Source organism: Medicago sativa, chromosome 6, assembly GCF_051527215.1.
Source record: "Medicago sativa cultivar Bolivia chromosome 6, Bolivia_mono, whole genome shotgun sequence".
Lineage (NCBI taxonomy): Eukaryota > Viridiplantae > Streptophyta > Magnoliopsida > Fabales > Fabaceae > Medicago > Medicago sativa.
This window is the reverse complement of record NC_140754.1, coordinates 25,107,496-25,113,417: the sequence shown is the minus strand read 5'-3', so window position 1 is coordinate 25,113,417 and position 5,922 is coordinate 25,107,496. Positions and strand designations below refer to the sequence as shown.

Genomic DNA, 5,922 nt, shown 5'->3' with positions numbered 1-5,922 from the left:
TTCGTCGAGGGTTTTGGTGTTTTAAATTTTAAAATATTTGGCGTTTTTTTTTAAATTCGAAATTTAAACTTGGCGCTTTTTTGAAATTTGGAATTTTAAAATATTCGGCGCTTTTTTGAAATTTAAAATTTTGAAACACAGGAAACTAATTATAATTTTAATAATTTTTTAAATATAATACATTCCGAGGACAAAGTTCCTCGGAAATGCTAGTCACTTCTATGTCAGCCGCCGCAGGTTCGTCAGTCTGTGTTTCTGCCATCACATCTTAATTCCGAGGACATGTTTCCTCGGAAACAAAAGTTCCTCGGAAATTTCCTCGGTATTTGGATTGCAACCAAATATTTTTCCAGGCCATGAGTTCCTCGGAAAAAGTTGGTATTCCGAGGAGATTTAGGCGACTTCCAAGGAATTTTGTGCCTCGGAATTTCAGTGCTTTCTTGTGGTGTTTGTATATATATATGGCAGCAATTCGTAACAGATTCAGTCATATAACCGATATAGCATAACAGAACAAAAATCTACAATCAGTTTAAGATTATTTGTGAGAAAAGAATGTGAAAAGAATAACTAAAACTGAAACCAATTTAAGATTATTTGTGAGGAATTGTCACCTTCCGCCGCCGAATTCGCTCCATCTGATTACACATTCAAGAATTCTGGTATACCATCACTCAATCTCCACCGCTTCCTCTTTGTTATGTTGTCGTTGCCGTAAGTTTTTTGCAATGCCTGCAAATTGAAGTGGGGAAGCATAAAACCAACAGGAATTTTCGCTGCAACTTTATTTCAAAACATAACCAACATTAAAATGAAGGGGAGAGAGCAAGGGAGTAGGGAGAGGAGTGGAGACCGATAGGAATCTAGGAAAAAAGAGAGAGAGAGAGAAGGCAAAGCTTATTTTTCTTTTCAAATTTATACATATTATCTTTTGCGGTGAAATAGAACAGAAGAAGACGGTGGGGTTGTCTTTGGCGGTGGCAGAGGAAGGATGAGATGTAGGTGCTGACCAGAGAGGGAGAAGTGAAAACGATTCTCCATCAAGTTGCAATCATGTCCAATTGCTTGTGGTTGACAGAAAAGAATAAGGAAACAAAGAAGTGGCATCGTGACACTCTTGAATTGGAGAATGAATTCAAAAGTATAGCTTTGAAACATGCGATACATTCGAAAGTAAGTGTGAGAGAGTGAGTGACGGAAAGAGGGAGTGGTGGTAAGCTTGTGTATGAGAGAGATAAATATATGTCTAGAGTTTTGATGTCTAGATAAGACCACAGTTGATGTGGCATTGGGAAATGAATGGGTGGATGCATGGGTACCAAAACCTCATAATTATTTGTTGGAAGATGCATAAGGGAGAGAGAGTTATCCGTAATAAATGAGTGTGGGGAAAAGTTGAAAGAAGTGGCTTTTACAAAGTGGAATTCTGATTAGGATTAGCACTTAAGTGTAGATGATCAACGGTTGATGTTGAATGGTGCCTAAATAATCAGCATCCAATGGCTTGCAATAGTGGAGGGAAAAATGAGGGGGAAACAATTAGGGTTAAAGATAGCTTTGGGGGATAAGCTTTAGTAAGTAAGACTAGTGAACTTTCACATTCTACTCCTGCCTAATCTCTTTCCCTTTGTTCAAGTCCATGATCAACTCATTCACTCGGTCTTTCAACTCATTTCCATTTAGTTTAGGAACTAGTTTTACAACATGTGACATAACAAAATACAAACTAAATTTGTGTTTAGAAATTCATTTTTGAATTTCACACTTTTTTAAGCTTAATTTCTAGAACTAATTCTATATTTTTCATGCAAAAACCAACGGAGAATTTGGAGATAAACTAGTCCAAGAAGCATGCTCCCTCCAAGAATCTCCTAACCTTTTCAAATCAACAAGAGAAGATCCACCTCCTCCTATTGCCTCCTTAGCACTTATTTTCATCTTCAAAATCGTCTCTCTAATCTCTTTCCCTTTTTCTAATTCCATCAACTCCTTAACTCTCTCCCCCAACTCATTTCCACTCACAAACCCATTTTTTGACTCATTTAGTTCCAAAGCCACCTTCATTTCCTCAACCAAAATCATTTTGTTCAACCATTGTTCGGCATACAAAGGCCATGCAACCATAGGCACTCCTTCACAAATAGCTTCCAACACTGAGTTCCATCCACAGTGAGTCACGAATCCACCAACTGATTCGTGACTCAGTATTGCACCTTGTGGTGCCCAATTTCTTACCACCATCCCCTTTTCCTTTGTCCTCTCTAAAAACCCTTCTGGCAACAAGTCATCCAAACTTAGTTCCTCCAAGTTCGACTCGCTCCTTACAATCCATAAGAATCTTTGCTCACTTTTCTCCAATCCAATAGCTATCTCATTCAACTGAGCCTTAGAAAATTTCCCCATGCTCCCAAAACTCAAAAACACGACGCTTTGACTAGGTTGCGAGTCAAGCCAACTCAAACACCCATTTTCATCTCCTCCATGAGAAGATGTCATCAAAGGTCCAATACAAAAAATGGATGGAGTTGTTCCATCAGGAACACATACCCCTTCATTCAAACCTTTAATAGCTTTTTCTTCAATAGCATTAAAAGTGTTCACAATAATCCCAGCACATTCCCTCATAGTTTTCGCCGAGTCAAGCAAAATCTTGCAACCTTTACTCTCAGAATCCTTAGCTACATCAGGGTAATCATCTGTCGAAAAATTCTTTGGTAACCCAGGAATTTTAAGAGTCATATGAAGATCCTTGAAGGGTTTTGTAGCTTTTTGGTGAATGGTTGGAAAGTAAAGGAAAGTGGAAAGAATGGTAGCACCTGAAGTATAGTAAAAGTAAGTAGGAATTTCAAGGTTGGTGGTGACTTGTGAGGCACTATAGGTGAGGAAATCTAAGATAACACCTTTGAGGTTTGTGGTTTTGGAAATGGAGTTGAGAATGCTGTGAACATGATGGTTGCTTTTGTGTGAGACTTCAAATGTAAGTAAGTGTGTTGGAAGTGTTGTAGGGAATGAAATTGGAGGAATATCGTGGAAATTAATTGAGGGAAACTTGGCTAAAACATTGGATATGTATTGTTCTTGTGGAGAAATGGTGTCTTTGTTGGTGTTTGTGTTTTTGGTGGGTGGTGTAAGAATTAGTATTTTAATGGAAAATAAAGGGTGGTGAGTTAATATTAGTTTTCCTAATTCAATCATGGACATTAAGTGTCCACTCCCTAGAGCAGGATATAGAACTATAGTGTCATTCATGATTGAGAAGATGGTAGAGTGTTTATTTTGTTGAATTTACATGAAGATATGAGATGTATTTAAAGACAGTGGGGGTAGGATAGTGTCATTTTCATGTGACTAGGAATATATTTCTTTCTCTGAAAAATTCCTCAGAAAACTTGCACCGTCAAACTATTAGATTGTAAGATCGTGAACAAAAATGATCGATTAGATGAATATTTGTTATGTCATTTTCATGTCATTTTCTTTCTTTTTGGATGAATCATTTTTTAAGATCAATACTTTTTTCCTGTCATGAAATTTCTTTTATATTTAGTTATTTTAAGTAAATCTAAATTTTGAAAAACTTTAAAAAAAAATATGTGAACCAATAATAATTTAGAATACCAAGAATTTTGTGTTAACTTATCATGAAAGAAACAATGACAGATTTTGCATATATTGTTCTGCGCAATATTCTAGAAGTTCGGATGGGCAAATAACAATATGCGATTAAAATAAACAAAAATGTAAAAGGTAAAACTAGATGGAAACATTAAATAATCTAACAAATATTTTTTTTTTCCTTCTCAATTTAGTCCTTTATGTTATAAAATGTCAATATTTTATTATTTTTTATGAGATTTTTTCAATGAAATCTGAATTTTTAAGTTTGCATGATAAAGATTTGGATCTGTTTATGGGTGAGTGTGATGAGCTTTTGATGATTATTTTTGGAGTTTTTGATTTTTTTCGATAAAAAAGGATAATTGTTGCTATTTTATAATATAAGGGACTAAATTGTGACAACAAAAAATTAAAAAGTGTTACGTGAAATTAAGTTAAGGGACGAATTGTGTAATTTTACCTATATTTTTTTTAAGAAAATATGTTTATAACTTTTCATTTATAATAATATCAGCAATATAATAAGAAATATGAAAATAAATAATGGGACTAGTTGATAATATTACTTCTTCAGTTAAAGCATGACTTCAAAAATAAAAAATTTCAAATTATTGGATTAAAAATAGATTACTTAAATATTTCTTTACATGAGATAAGCTGAGTGGTATTGAGCGGTCAAAAAATATAAATTTATGATAGTTTTTATTAAACATATTTGTCATTCTTTCATAAACTCATTCTTATTACTTGAATTTTTATGACGGACTAGTTCTTTTTATGTGGAAAATGAATTAAAATCTCTACACCAAACACAAGGTGTGTATGGTAAATTAAGCAAAGATTAACAAAGGTTTTTTTTTTTTTAACATAGATTATTCTTTGTGGTGGCTAAAAGTTAGGCATGTTACTTTTGTTTTTGGTACTCATTGTGGTGATCCAATTCCCTCGTATGTTTGGCTATCAACTAGCACCGTTATACTTCCTCCGTTCCTTTTTAATTGTTACTTTTAGAGAATTTTTTTGTTCCTATTTAACTGTCATTTTCAAAGTTCAATGTAATATTAAATGTTGTTTTACCAATATTACCCTTAGATATTTATTGGGGAGAGAGAAACATATTAAATGAAATATTAAATTAATAAGGTCATTATAGTAAAAGTAAAAACAATTGTATCAAAAGTAGTAACATTTATTGATTGTCTTGATTTGTGTAAAATGTCAAAAAATGACAATTAAAAAGGAACGGAAGGAGTATTGTTTTACACTTGACTGTTTGTATAATTAGTAGTCTCTCTCTTTAACACGTCTTGTATTGAAGGAATTGTTTTGATTTTATTAATATAATTCATTTTGCATTCTTAAAAAACAAAGTTATAAAACATTAGTTTGGACAAAATTTTATCACGGTAGTATAATGTTTCATATGACTTTGTAACTGTTTGAGATAAAATGTGATATTATAGTTTTCCATAAACTATAATAATTCTTCACACTTGTGAATGATAAGCTTCTAGAACGAGGAAAAAGACACACTGCGAAGGTTGGGGCAGTTAACACGTCCACACATGTAATAAATAATAATATTGGTTGCTGAATTTAACGTGGCCCAATGAAATTATGGCACCAAAAATATAAGTGGATCAAAAGTTAGTGTCACAAATAAAAAAAAGTTTTTCTAACTTATGTAATATTGCATAAGATAAAATATAATAAATGTACTTCTTTAGGGATGTATCCTTTCAATGGGTAGGGGTAGCCTTGACTACCCAAAATAAAAAAATTCTTGTAGTAGTTGGTATCTATTTGTATTAAATTACCTCAAATAATAAATATTGAGCTACTTCAAACAAATTTAGTTGTTGAAAATTAGAATAAATAAGAAAGTAAAAGAATTATTACATGATTGATAGATTTATTTGTATCGCGTCTCAATAACAATAATAGAGAACTTTTTCAACAATAAAAACTATCACGACAATAGTCATAATTAAACATAACCTATTTGTGTACATTGGAAAATATATTATTAATCTATTTTGTAAATAGTCATTTATGGATAAAATTGTCTTCTTGAAACACATTTTGTCCAACTTTTTAAAATAGCTATTGTCAATTTTTATCATTTGTTACTGCTCTTAGTTAATTTTCATGCATTGGTTAGTTTTTGGATCATTTAGATTTTAGTCTCTACAACACTTACGATTTTAGTCTTAAGATTTTGTTTAATTTTAGTCCTTAATTTTTTGTTATAAAGATGAAATCTAAGACTAAAAACAGTTTATTTATTTTTTTAAATTATAAAAA

The 5,922-nt window shown here is 32.3% G+C and overlaps 1 pseudogene across 1 annotated transcript; it reads right to left on the bottom strand.

Moving 5' to 3' along the window:
- Positions 1-1,648: 1,648 nt before the first annotated feature.
- LOC146914137 (UDP-glycosyltransferase 1 pseudogene) lies at positions 1,649-3,281 on the bottom strand (annotated as a pseudogene). Its single transcript, XR_015013913.1, has one exon. The product of XR_015013913.1 is annotated as a UDP-glycosyltransferase 1 pseudogene (transcript).
- Positions 3,282-5,922: the final 2,641 nt, after the last annotated feature.